The 14,031-nt window shown below is 43.8% G+C and overlaps 2 protein-coding genes across 4 annotated transcripts in view; one reads left to right on the top strand and one right to left on the bottom strand.

Annotated features, from left to right (window-relative positions):
- The window catches only part of KCTD20 (potassium channel tetramerization domain containing 20), a 45,378-nt gene extending 40,466 nt beyond the window's left edge, over positions 1-4,912 (bottom strand). For all 3 annotated transcript variants that reach the window (XM_025381522.1, XM_025381521.1, XM_025381523.1), the window contains exon 1: positions 4,574-4,912. The gene's annotated coding sequence lies outside the window, so the exon portion shown is untranslated. The remainder of the gene's footprint in view (positions 1-4,573) is intronic.
- Positions 4,796-14,031, top strand: part of PXT1 (peroxisomal testis enriched protein 1) — a 57,764-nt gene continuing 48,528 nt past the window's right edge. Inside the window, exons 1-2 of the mRNA XM_025381531.1 lie at positions 4,796-5,149; positions 9,290-9,409. The gene's annotated coding sequence lies outside the window, so the exon portion shown is untranslated. The remainder of the gene's footprint in view (positions 5,150-9,289; positions 9,410-14,031) is intronic.

Below are 14,031 nucleotides of genomic sequence, written 5' to 3'. Positions count from 1 at the left end.
AGTACTGGGATTACAGGCTCGAGCCACCCTGCCCAGCCTAAAAAATATTTTTTAAAACATTAATGGCCAGCATTTCCTGAAAACTTACAGTTTGTGAGGCACAATTCTATTAACTTTACATGAATTAACTCAATCCTAAAAATCCTGGGATAGGTAGGTACTATTACTGTCTATTTCAGAGACAGAAACTGATAAAGTACTTTATCCAAGCTAGTAAATGGAGGAGTCAGGATTTGAACCCAGGCAACATTAACTCCACAACCCACATTCTTTTTTTTTTTTTTTTTGAGACAGAGTCTCGCTCTGTCACCCAGGCTGGAGTGCAGTGGCGCAATATCGGCTCACTGCAAGCTCTGACTCCCAGGTTCACGCCATTCTCCTGCCTCAGCCTCCCGAGTAGCTGGGACTACAGGCACCTGCCACCACGCCTGGCTAATTTGTTTGTATATTTAGTAGAGACGGGGTTTCACTGTGTTAGCCAGGATGGTCTTGATCTCCTGACCTCGTGATCCGCCTGCCTCGGCCTCCCAAAGTGCTGGGATTACAGGCATGAGCCACCGCGCCCGGCCCACAACCCACATTCTTAACCACTTCGCAACGAAATACAACTAGGACACTCTTGAGCATATATTTTAATGGCTTTGAAGTCAAGTGGACTTAAACTTTACTACAGGCTCAGCCACTTATTAGGTACATTATTTGGGGCAAACTTAATCTCTTATATCTTAGAGTCTTTATCTATAGAAAGGAGATAATTAAATGGGACAGTGATGTAAAACCATTTAGTAAGTGGCTGGTATAGAATGTATACTAATTATTAAGCCCTTACTATTTTTATTTTTACTACTTTCATGAATATACAAGAGCAATCAATCCTACAGTGTCTAATTTGGGGATTCCAAGCTAAAACATCAAAAGGCCCTCTTTCTTCATCCGTAATTCTTTCCTTCCTATTCTTCCAGAAATATATGTACTATTCCCAATAATCTCATTTTCCACAAGTTAAGAAATATCACATTGGATGAGGTTAGTAGTCAGATGAGTCTTAAATTCTTTGTTCACTTTTTAATTTTTAAAATAACACAGACAGGATCTCCCTATGTTGCCCAGGATGGTCTGGAACTTCTGGGCTAAAGAAATCCTCCCCCCATGACCTCCCAAAGTGCTGGGATTACAGGCGTAAGCCACCACACCCAGCCATCAGTCTTAAATTCTATCACAGGGGTACCTAGTAAGTTTGGTAAGAACAATAGTTATACTCTTGATGACAACTTCCAAAGATTCTGGGCATTGCTCAAGCATTTAACATATTTTTAAAATCACCAAAGTAGTTATCTAAGCTTTTATTTAATCTTTTTTAAAAATACTGAGTTCAGGCCTGGCGCGGTGGCTCACACCTGTAATCCCAGCACTTTGGAAGGCCCAGGAAGGCAGATCACCTGAGGTCAGGAGTTTTGAGACCAGCCTGGCCAACATGGTGAAACCCTGTCCCCACTAAAAACACAAAAAATTAGCCGGCCATGGTGGTGGGTGCCTGTAATCCTGGCTACTCAGGAGGCTGAGGCAGGAGAATCACTTGAACCTAGGAGGCGGAAGTTGCAGTGAGCCGAGATCGCGCCACTGTAGTCCAGCCTGGGCAATAAGAGCGAAACGCTGTCTCAAAAACAAAAAACAACAACAAAAAAACTGAGTTCATAACATTTCTTGGGCTTTACAAGATAGCTATCTCTTGCTCTTATTTGTCCTTTCACTACTTATTTCAAGCTTCAAAGAATTCCTTAGCAGTAGTACTCCCACTTTTTATGATTTATATGGTTACATCATATCCTCCTTCAATCTCCATTTTTCCAGATAAGATACTATTGCTTTTGTAGTCACATGAAAGTCTCTCCATTTTCTCCATCTACTTATAATTTCTCTGGACCTTTTCTACTTTTGAAGCATTTTTCTTGAGATAATTTGGTGGGAAGAACACTGGGCTAGGAGCCAGAAGTCCTCACTCTGCAATCTCATCTCTCAGATTCTTTATCTGAGAGGACTGCACTTGATAAATTTGTAATAGGCTCCTTTATATCTCTAAGCCTCATATATCTAAGACTCTGGATCTTCCAACTAAAAATCATTTGGTATTCTAACAATTCCCCTCAATTTTTTACTCCACTTAGCCAAAGAGGGGCAGGAAGATCAGATTGAAGGGCAGAGGAAGACACAACAATCAGGAAGCTCAGGGCTACAGAAGGAAGACATGACATTTTACGAATCAACGGAAAAAGATTCAATAAGAGAAATCAGACACCAAAAAAAGGAAAAAAGTCAGAGAAACACATGGCCTAATTCTAACCTCATCTCTACACATCTATTTGAAGGGGGAATAAGAAATACAAAAATGTGTATATTATTGTCCTTACTAAAGTTATTAGGTGTCTCTGTTACAGAATTTTTTTTTTTTTTGAGACGGGGTCTCGCGCTGTTGCCCAGGCTGAGTACAATGGCGTGATCTCGGCTCACTGCAACCTCTGCCTCCCAGATTCAAGTGATTCTCCTGCCTCAGCCTCCCGAGTAGCTGGGATTACAGGTGCCCACCACCATGCCTGGTTTATTTTTGTATTTTTAGTAGAGACAGGGTTTCACCAGGTTGGCCAGGTTGGTCTGAAACTCCTGACCTCAGGTGATCCACCTGCCTCGGCTTCCCAAAGTGCTGGGATTACAGATGTGAGCCACCATGCCCGACTTCCGTTACAGAATTTAAGACTGACCTAACTACTAACCTCATCCAATGTATTTCTTAACTTCTTATGGAAAACCAGATTATTGGAATAGTATGCATATTTCTGGAATAATAGGAAGGAATGAATTATGGATGAATAAAGAGAACCTTTGGCAGCAGTGAAGTTTATCCAACCCTCATTTCTGCCTCAGAGAAGCAATGCAACTCTGTGCCAAGATATATATGTCTATATCGCTATGCTGTTGATAAAACGGCCTATGACAGTGCTTTGAAGAAAATAGGCATTACGCAGATATTTGATGACTAAATTAATGTCCAGCTGAACTGGAAGCCCTCATAATGCTACTAGTACTGCTACATACCGGATAATATGACAGTCAAGGCCATGGGAATTATATGGCATTGGCTGCCCTGGTTCCATGGGGAGACTGAGTAAACTGGGCGGAGGAGATTTGGCCTAATGGCATTAAGCTCTGACGATACTAGAAGCAGCCCTCAGAAGGAAAAGATAAATGGGCTATCTCTAAACCACCAGAGCAATATCGGAATATGTATGAAAATCATTTCCTACCCCGTGTCAGGGTGAAAAAAAAGCACTATGTTTTCTCATACTGGCTTCTGGAGAGTTAGAGCTTCTTGTCCTAGGACTGGTTTGGGGCAGGCGACTGGTTTACGACAGGTTTGGGGAGGAATACATCGACAAAGGGTTAAGGTTGTTGGGCAGCCCAGCCTAAAGGTGGTGTTTCTCAGCGTGTGGTCCCTGGACCAAGAGTGGGGGTGCCTGCTTAAACCCCAGACTCAGGGACTCATCACAAATCTCTAGAATCAAATTTATGTAAGAGGTGCTACGGTACTGCAACCTTATTACTAAGGAACAATCTTCTGTTTCAGAACTATGGCCTAGGATTTGGGGTTTCAGGTGGGGGCCTTGAGCGGAAGTCCTCTGACTCTGGATTCATCACATCCGACAGACATTACTACAACACTTTGTTTTGGAGACCACTAAAAAAATACCTCAACTTCTCACAGGGCGAACAGGAACAAAACTAAGGACTCTGGAATGTATTTTCATAAGCTGGTTAAACACTAGTTCCTTTACAGCCTTGTTTATTACGTTAGTTTGTTCACTAGATTCTTATTTAAAAATAAATCTCTTCAACCGAAGAATTTTCAGAAAGAATCACAAACTCCAAAACAGAAGAGGTTTTCTCATAGTACAGAACTGGGCTTGTAAACCTGAAGACACTGCTATAAAAAGCAAAGTTTTATTTAAAAGAAAATTGCTGGTTAAGGCTTTCCCCAGCGCTTTTGCACTCAGAGCCACGAATGAAAGCTGGCAATTTGCGGGTGGCAGGGAAGGAAGACGCGGAAACAGGGCTGAAAAGACCGGGCAAAATGCACCCGGCTCCAGAGTTCAGGAGGAAGTCCCACCAACTACCTAATTTTTAATGTAGCCAATTAATTGCCAGAAGAACCGCGTCTGCAAATGTTTTGCCAGTCAACACTCCAGGTTCTCGCCATTCCTCTCGGGATGAACCACCCGAGGCCTGCAAAAAGCAGTCAAGTTATACTTCAGCTGTGCCCACCACCTCGGCGCAGCGTCGCCTCCCTCCCCAGGATCACCAGACTCTGCCCTCCACGCGGAAACAGAACCCCATCACGCCGGTGCCGACAGGTTCCTCGCGCCCAGCTTAGCCCCGCGGCCTTTTGACTTGGGGGTCCGGGCCGCCGCCGCGTGCGGAAGAGAAGCCCCCTCGGCCACAAAGGGGAGACTCGGGCCACGCCCGCCACCACACTCGCCCTGCCCGGTCTTCGCGCCCGAAACCGTCCCGCGCCGCCACTTACTCGTCGCTCCCCGCCGCGCTGTCGCGCTCGGGGATGGAATCCGCCCGGGAGGCGCGCGCAGACCGCGCAGCCAGAAGCCGCAGCCGGGACCGGCTGTGCCGCAGCGGCGCGCGCCCCCCGCCCCAGCCCGCGCGGCCACGCGGCTGAGTCACCCAGCGCTTCACGTTAAGAGTCCCCTCCGCGCGTGGCACGCCGGGAAGGCCGTGTCGGGGGACCCCGCCCGGGGCCGCACCGTAAATGGGAGTCGCCTTTCCTCCAGTCCACTCTGCACCCGACCGCAGCGGGCGCACTTTTCTGAGTTGCGCATACCCTCTCAATTATTAAAGGTTGCAGACGGAAAAGTTAGTAGTTTTCGGAATTGTAGAATGCGCTCGCGCAGCGCCAGGACGGCTGATACTTACCCGAAAATGTGGAACCCTGATCTCCCCATGCTTGGAGCGGGATTGGGGGCAGCGTAGTAAGAATACTGGAGTTGCTTAAACGCATTTGCTCGAAAGTCACTACCCTGGACATACATTCTGGCCAAAAGAAAGGGGGAAACCTCCACGTTTTTTTCAAATATTGAGTTTCATGAAGGTACCTGCTATGACGAAGTTATATTACAAATTTTAAATCCACCGGAAGCAAGTTACTGGGAAAACTGTGTTATGAGTAAAATATTTCAGCATTCAAAAAACATCTATGTGTGGTCCATGTCCTATAAACCGAATGCTGGAAAACCCAAAAGGAAGTTCTTACTGTCATGGTTTCTAGTGGCTTTTGTACTTTTAAAAATTACACTAGGCCGGGCGCGGTGGCTCACGCCTGTAATCCCTGCCCTTGGGAGGCCGAGGCGGGCGGATCACCTGAGGTCGGGGTTTCCAGATCAGCCTGGCCAACATGATGAAACCCCGTCTCTGCTAAAAATACAAAAATTAGCCAGGCATGGTGGCGGGCGCCTGTATGATTCTAGCTGCTCGGGAGGCTGAGGCAGGAGAATCACTTGAACCCAGGAGGCAACTGGGAAGTTGCAGTGAAGTTCCCTCTCAAATATATATATATATGTCTCTATATACTAATTAAATATACTAATTATGCAAGCTATTGTAAATTGTTGTTGAAAGCTATATAAACTAATAATAGCACAATTTTTAAAATTCTGGGTCGATTTTCCTTTTCCTTACAAGAGTCTCTAAAACCTAATTTGGAACTAAGGATTAAAATTGGTGTTGAAGTGGAAAGAATGTAAGAAAATAGTTTGACTCATTTCAGTGGGTTTCACATGGTTAACGGATACTTGTATAGCAAACTTGTTTTATCAGGGTCAAAAACTTTAATTTTCAAAACTGAAGACATAAGTTGTTTCATTATAATTTGGTCTTAGAGGCATAGAGGGTCATTCTCCATTTCTGTTCTCCCTCGTTTATGACTGTAAAGTATGCAAGACTGTATTGTGTTTATCTCAACATGGCCTAGGCTGTGAGGCTGCACACTCGTCATCTGTAAGTCAGTCTCACGTCCCCATGGTGACTCAGCTTCCCTGCTGCTTGCGTCTCTGGCTCTGCCATCCTAGTACTTCCGGGCTGGCAGAAGAGCTAGACTGGAGAATCCTGTAAGGGCTCTCCTTTGCCTCTGCCAGAAGTGAGTGCCCTTTTCACTTCTGCTGATGTGTTTCACTGTCCTGAACTAGTCACCCGACTCAACCTGACTGACTCTAAGAAGGCTGTGAGATATAAATTCCTGCATGCCTGGAGAAAAGGAATATGAAAAAAGATTTGGTAAATACATGGCTATAAACCAATTTGAGTGAGTTATAGTCTCCAAACTTTACAATAGTAGCAACATAGAGGATTGTTCAAACTAATGCCTTTATTTCCGTTGTTACAAAGTACAGTGTTACCGCCTTTGAGTCAAAGAAAAATAACCCTTCTGATATTCCTGCAAAACAGTTCTTGAAACAAATTCTTCCTTTCTGGAAAGATTCCTTCCTGCAGATTTGTATATTGCCTTTCTTTTTTTTTTTTTTTTTTTTTTTTCTTATCGTGGAGAACGGAGTTCTTATTCTATTGCCCACGCAGGTCTTGAACTCCTAGGCTCAAGCTATCCTCCAGATTCTGCCTCCCTAAGTTTGGGGATTACCGGCACGAGCCACTGCACTGGCTGCAGATTTGTGGTTTACAAAAATCTGGCCTGAAGTTTGGAGAATCAGGCTAACTACTGGGTCTTATTTTTTTTTTAAACACTTTCATTTTGGAAATTAAAGCATACAGAAAGATATAATAAACACTTGTTATCCATCATCCAAAATAAGTAAGTGATAACATGACTTTTAATTTATAGTTAATGGTTCTACTTTTGGCTAAAATTTCATATAATGAACAGCGTATCAGACTGGGTACCTTTTTGGGGCAGACTTCAAGGAGACAGGATATGAGAAATGTGTATTCACAGAAAGCATAGGTGTTTGCTGATTTTTATCATTTTATTTCTAATTTAATGTAGGTATCTCAAGACCCTGAGTCTCTGAGATGTATTTCTATCTGAAATCAAAACCTTTTTTTTGGGACAGGGTCTCCCTTTGTTGCCCAGACTGGGTGCAGTGGCGTGATCACCACTCACTGCAGCCTCGACCTTCTGGACTCAGGTGATCCTCCCATCTCAAGCTCCAAGACAGCTGGGACTACAGTCATGAACCACCACACCCAGCTAATTTTTAAAATTTTTTTGTAGAGATAGGGTGGGAAGGGGGAGTCCTAGGCTCAAGCAATCCTCCCAGTTTGGCCTCCCAAAGTGCTGGGGTTACAGGCATGAGCCCCTGGGCCCCCTACTGAAACCCTTTCTAATGTCAAATTGGTAGACTTGGAGTTTTCAATTGACATAATGGCAATATAGTTCATCTGATTTGCTGAATTATTTAAGTCTCCTTAAACAGCATCTACTACCAGTAAAATTACAAAGCACTCATCCCAACATTTTATATCATTTAGGCTTCTTAATAACCATAGAAGATAGATTTTATTACTCTTATTTACAAATGAGGAAATCAGGACATAAGCATGAAGTGTTTAAGGTCATTAAACTACTAACGAGGTGCTTGTGGGCCGAGAACTCAGGTCGTCTAATTTCAAAGTTCTTGTTTGTCATACACTAAATAGTGACAATTCCAAACAACTAATTTAAGGTTGACTCTTAAGAATAAAAATATTTTTAAAATAATAGCTATTGTAAATTGTCGTACAAAAAGCTAATTCTCATTTCTACTGACTAATCTTATGTAGTAAATGTAAAAACTAACCAAAAATCCCCAGATTTTGAACTATCTCTCTCAAAGTAATTACATTTGCCAAATGTTGGTTTTGTTTTCTGAGACAGAGTCTTGCCCTGTCACTCAGGCTGGAGTACAGTGGTGGGATCATGGCTCACTGCAACCTCAGCCTCCTGGGCTCAAGTGATCCTCCCACCTCAGCCTCCTGCGTAGCTAGGACTACAGGTGCAGGCCAACACGCCAAGCTAATTTTTTAATTTGTAGAGAGGAAGTCTCACTATATTGCCCAGGCTGGTCTCAAAGTCCTGTGGGGAGTCAGGATAGAGGAGTCAGGAAATGTGGAAATGTGTTACCCTGGGTTTCGGCGAAGGCTGGGCGTAAACTGATAATGTTTATCTCTTGTTATTCCTGTTACTGGTTTACGAACTGGCTCTGGCCTTCCTATCCCATGTACCAGCTCTGACAGCTCACATGACCTCTTGTTTATGAACATACAAGTCTCATTCTTAAACCTAATACTGAGAATGCCTAGAAGTTTTCTTTTCTTTTTCAGCCTTATGTGAGTGTTGTTGTTGATGATGTTTTGAGACGGAGTCTCCCTCTGTCGCCCAGGCTGGAGTGCAATCTCTGCTCACTGCAACCTCCACCTCCCGGGTTCAAGTGATTCTCCTACCTCAGCCTCCCAAGTAACGGGGATTACAGGCACACGCCACCATGCCCAGCTAATTTTTATATTTTTAGTAGAGATGGGGTTTCACCAGGTTAGGTCAGGCTCTTCTCCAATTCCTGACCTCAGATGATCCACTGGCCTCTGCCTCCCAAAGTGCTGGGATTACAGGCGTGAGCCACCACTCCCAGCCACCTTATATGGGTTTTAAATAAACAGTATTTGAAAAAGAAAATAGGCAGGACATGGTGACTCATGCCTGTAATCCCAGCACTTTGGGAGGCCAAGGTGGGAGGATCACCTGAGGTCGGGAGTTTCAGACCAGCCTGGCTAACATGGTGAAACCCTGTCTGTACTGAAAATACAAAAAATTAGTTGGATGCGGTGGTGCGCCTGTAATCCCAGCTACTCGAGAGGCTGAGGCAGAAGAATCGCTTCAACCCAGGAGGCGGAGGTTGCAGTGAACCTAAGGCAGGAGAATCGCTTCAACCCAGGAGGCGGAGGTTGCAGTGAACCTAAGGCAGGAGAATTGCTTGAACCCAGGAGGCGGAGGTTGCAGTGAACCTAAGGCAGGAGAATTGCTTGAACCCAGGAGGCGGAGGTTGCAGTGAGCCAGGATCACACCACTGCTCCAACCTGGGCGACAGCGAGACTCTGTCTCAAAAAAAAAAAAAAAAAAAAAGATTCCAATAACCCACTGAGCCACCACAGAAAGCTATGAGATATTTATTTAGTAGATAGGTAAACTTTATTTCGCAAGCCCAAGGGGATAATTTACTTTCCATCCCCCTCTCTTTCAAAATAGAGAACCTCCAACAAATGGTATATAAAGGAAAACAAAGCAAACAAAAGAGGGAAACTTTGCAGTTTATTAACTCAAGCATGAAAGTACAGAAAATAAGCAGGGCTCAACATACTTGGAAAAGTAAGTCTGAATTTATTGGATTAAAACATGGTGTTGCACTAATCCGGCCGGGCGCAGTGGCTCACGCCTGTAATCCCAGCACTTTTGGAGGTCGAGGCGGGTGGATCACGAGGTCAGGAGATCCAGACCTTCCCGACTAACACGGTGAAACCGCATCTCTACTAAAAATACAAAAAATTAGCCGGGCGTGGTGGTGGACGCCTGTAGTCCCAGCTACTCAGGAGGCTGAGGCAGGAGAATGGCGTGAACCCAGGAGGTTAAGCTTGCAGTGAGCCGAGATCACACCACTGCACTCCAGCCTGGGAGACAGAGTGAGACTCTGTCTCAAAAAAAAAAAAATAATAATAATAAAAAGAAAGCATTAATAAAACAGAACCTACTTTTACTTCAGTCATTTGGTCCCTAGGAATTCAAAATAATGCGGAAGGAGATGAAACATAGTAGTTTATAAACAATTTTGAGACCAGCATGAAATGACTAAGGACTATGATGTAATTTCCTTTTCAGAAAACATACAATTCAGGACAAACAGTTATCGATGGAATAAATAAACAAACATACAATTATCAGACACAGCCATAAGACTTATTTAGAAAAGAATAAATAACATATCTTTATCCTAGAGTTAGTTCTAGAGTTATTCTACTACATTCTGGATGTGGTTGAGGGCAGCATTTTCTATAGCTGAATGAAATTCGTGAAAAGATATAGGTTATGCTTTCAGTAGTGAAAAGTGAAAATGATTTATTCTAGAAACCTTGATTATATTATAGTACTGTCAAATTATTAAAATATTGACAAATTATGTACAGTTTAGTAAGAGCTGGCAGCTCGCTATGAGATTCTTTTATTTTGCTCAAATCATGTCCTCCTCCTTTCCCCAAACTATGAATAATTGAAAACATGGAAAATCTGTTTATCAAAACATGTGTCCTCCTGGCCCCTATGTCCACTGTAAGAAACTTCATCATAAGGAACAAACACATAAACAATAAGATAAATAATGAGAACTAGGTAAATTCAGAAAGATTTCTCTGGCTTATTAACTAAGAGTCCAAACAGAGCTTTCTCTTTGCTTATTCAGAGTTGTGATGCCTACTTGGAAACAAGTCAGTGTTTGTGAATATATATATATAAAGTACATGAAAAGGGAAGAATTAAACACATGAAGTGATGGCCAGGAGCAGCGGCTCACGCCTGTAATCCCAGCACTTTGGGAGGCTGAGGCGGGAGGATCACTTGAGGTCAGGAATTTGAGACAAGCCTGGCCAATATGGTGAAACCCTGTCTCTACTAAAAATACAAAAATTAACAGGCATGGTAGCACATGCCTTTAAGTCCCAGCTACTCGGGAGGCTAAGGCAGGAGAATTGCTTGAACCTGGGAGGCAGAGGTTGCAGTGAGCTGAGATCATGCCATTGCACTCCAGCCTGAGCGTTGCAGCAATACTCCATCTCAAAAAAAAAAAAAAAAAAAAAGAAAAAAAAGAAAAAAAATGTTATATCATTTTTATAAGGCAGTATGATGTAGTGAAAAAAAATATTGGAAAACAAGCCAGAGGACCTGTGTTTGAGGCTATTTCACACTTACTGACTAAACAAGTCACCCAGAAGGTTAGGTTTCCTAATCTGTAGGTAACTGACCTACTTTTGCCATGAGGTTATTATGAAAAAGAAAAAATCAAAATGTATGCAAAAGTATTTTATAACCTCTAAAAATTAGCTGGGCATGGTGGCAGGTTCCTGTAATCCCAGCTACTCGGGAGGCTGAGGCAGAAGAATCGCTTGAACCCAGGAGGCAGAGGTTGCAATGAGCCGAGATCACGCCCCTGCACTCCAGCCTGGATGACAGAGCATGACTCTCAAAAAAAAAGAAAAAAGAAAGCATTGGCCAGGCGTGGTGGCTCACGCCTGTAATCCTAGCACTTTGGAAGACCAAGGTGGGCAGATCACGGGGTCAGGAGATTGAGACCATCCTGGCTAACATGGTGAAACCCCGTCTCTACTAAAAATACAAAACATGTAGCCAGGCATGGTGGCAGGCACCTGTAGTCCCACCTACTCGGGAGGCTGAGGCAGGAGAATGGCATGAACCCTGGAGGTGGAGCTTGCAGTGAGCTGAGATTGCGCCAGAAATTTAGATCGCGCTAGAGAAATGTAAGGTACTACTAGTATTAATATGATATATACACCCCATCCAAACTAATATTATCTTTTTCCTGAGGTAAAATTGTCCTCGTTAATGTCGACCTTAAATTGTTTCCATATCAAAATATACCAGTTAGTTTTCTTAACATTTGTTCTGCAGTTTTTTGTTTGTTTGTTTTTTGAGCTGGAGGCTTGCTATATTGCCCAGGCTGGTCTTGAACTCCTAGAATCAAGAGATCCACCCGCCTCAGCCTCCTGGTTAGCTGGGATTACAGGCACGTGGCACCATGTCTGGCTTGTTATACAGCTTTAATGAAAATAAAAACATGTTACAGTGATGAAATATTTTCAATTTTTTTTCTTTTATCCATAATCATGAATAACAATAGAATTACTATTTTAAAGAGAATTAAACATCACTTTTTTTTTTTTTTTTTTGAGACCGAGTTTCGCTCTTGTTGCCCAGGTTGTAGTGCAGTGGCATGATCTCAGCTTACTGCAATCTCCACCTCCCTGGTTCAAGCTATTCTCCTGCCTCAGCCTCCTGAGTAGCTGGGATTATAGGCACCTGTCACCACATCCAGCTAATTTTTTGTATTTTTAGTAGAAACTGGGTTTCATAATGTTGGCCAGGCTGGTCTTGAACTCCTGACCTCAAGTGATCCACCCACCTCGGCTTCCCAAAGTGCTGGCATTATAGGTGTGAGCCACCAGGCCCGGCCTAAATATCACTTCTTAAGGGGATATTTGGTTTTCTACCGGATGTGTCCTCTTTAGTGCCTTTTAAAAATCATACACTAAATAATTGTCCTTACAGATTCTTATTCTTAAAAGATTGTCAAACACACACACACAGTCAATGTCCTAGGCTGAATCTGGAAGCAATTATTAGGAATTGCTAGCTCATTGCTTCCTCAGCTACTCTTTGATTTTTAATATACTATATGATAGCAACATATGAATAAGGCTGACAGCTTTTGGAAAGTTCCTCTTCTTGCTTTGAATCTCTGTGCTTAAGCTAGTGAGTGGGTTGGTCTCTCTTGGTTTTTATTTACTGTAAATGGAAGTAGGTCCATATGATGCTGAAAATTAGTGGATACTCTACCTTGAAATGGGAACCATATACTTCGAAATTGACTTTAAGAAGGATCCAGGTGAGAGTAAGCTGAATAGGAACTAAGAAGATCTGACAGCCTGGTCACCTTTAGATCAGTCATTGCCTCTCTGGTCTCATCCACTTTTATCTAAAAATGGGGAAGTTTAGATCAAATGATACCTACCATTTGTTGAGTGCATCCCATGTGGTGGGCAGGTACTAGCTCTAATTGGCAAGCCTCATTAGTTCCATATTACAGATGTAGAAATCAGGGTTTAGGCTGGGCGCGGTGGCTAACACCTGTAATCCCAGCACTTTGGGAGGCCGAAAATGGATCACTTGAGGTCGGGAGTTCGAGACCAGCCTTACCAACATGGAGAAACCCCGTTTCTACTAAAAATACAAACTTAGCCGGGCATAGTGGTGCATGTCTGTAATCCCAGCTACTCGGGAGGCTGAGGCAGGAGAATCGCTTGAACTGGGAGGCAGACGTTTCAGTGAGCCGAGATCACACCACTGCACTCCAGCCTGGGTGACACAGCGAGATCCCATCTTAAAAACAGAGGGAAAAAAAAAATATATATATATATATATACACACACACACACACACACACACACACACACATATATACACACACACATATATATACACACACACATATATATATATGAAGAAAAAAGAAAAGGAGAGAAACAAACATAGGAAGAAAAATGTAGAGCTGGGGAGAAGGGAAAGAAAAAAGAGTTGCAGGCCTGACGCGGTGGCTCACTTCTGTAATCCCAGCATTTCGGCAGGCCGAGGCGGGCGGATCACCTGAGGTCAGGAGTTCGAGACCAGCCTGACCAACATGGAGAAACCCTGTTTCTACTAAAAATACAAAAAGTAGCTGGGTGTGGTGTCACATGCCTGTAATCCCAGGTACTCGGGAGGCTGAGGCAGGAGAATCGCTTGAACCCGGGAGGCGGAGGTTGCAGTGAGCCGAGGTCGCGCCATCGCACCCCAGCCTGGGCAACAAGAGCGAAACTCCATCTCAAAAACAAAACAAAACAAAACCCCCAAAAAAAACCCCCAGCATAGGCCGGGCGCGGTGGCTCAAGCCTGTAATCCCAGCACTTTGGGAGGCCGAGACGGGCGGATCACAAGGTCAGGAGATCGCGACCATCCTGGCTAACACGGTGTAACCCCGTCTCTACTAAAAAATACAACAAAAACTAGCCGGGCGTGGTGGCGGGCGCCTGTAGTCCCAGCTACTCGGGAGGCTGAGGCAGGAGAATGGCGTAAACCCGGGAGGCAGAGCTTGCAGTGAGCTGAGATCCGGCCACTGCACCCCAGCCTGGGCGACAGAGCGAGACTCCGTCTCAAAAAAAAAAAAAAAT

This window comes from Theropithecus gelada, chromosome 4 (assembly GCF_003255815.1).
Source record: "Theropithecus gelada isolate Dixy chromosome 4, Tgel_1.0, whole genome shotgun sequence".
In the NCBI taxonomy this organism is placed as follows: domain Eukaryota; kingdom Metazoa; phylum Chordata; class Mammalia; order Primates; family Cercopithecidae; genus Theropithecus; species Theropithecus gelada.
This window is presented reverse-complemented; position numbering and strand designations above follow the sequence as displayed.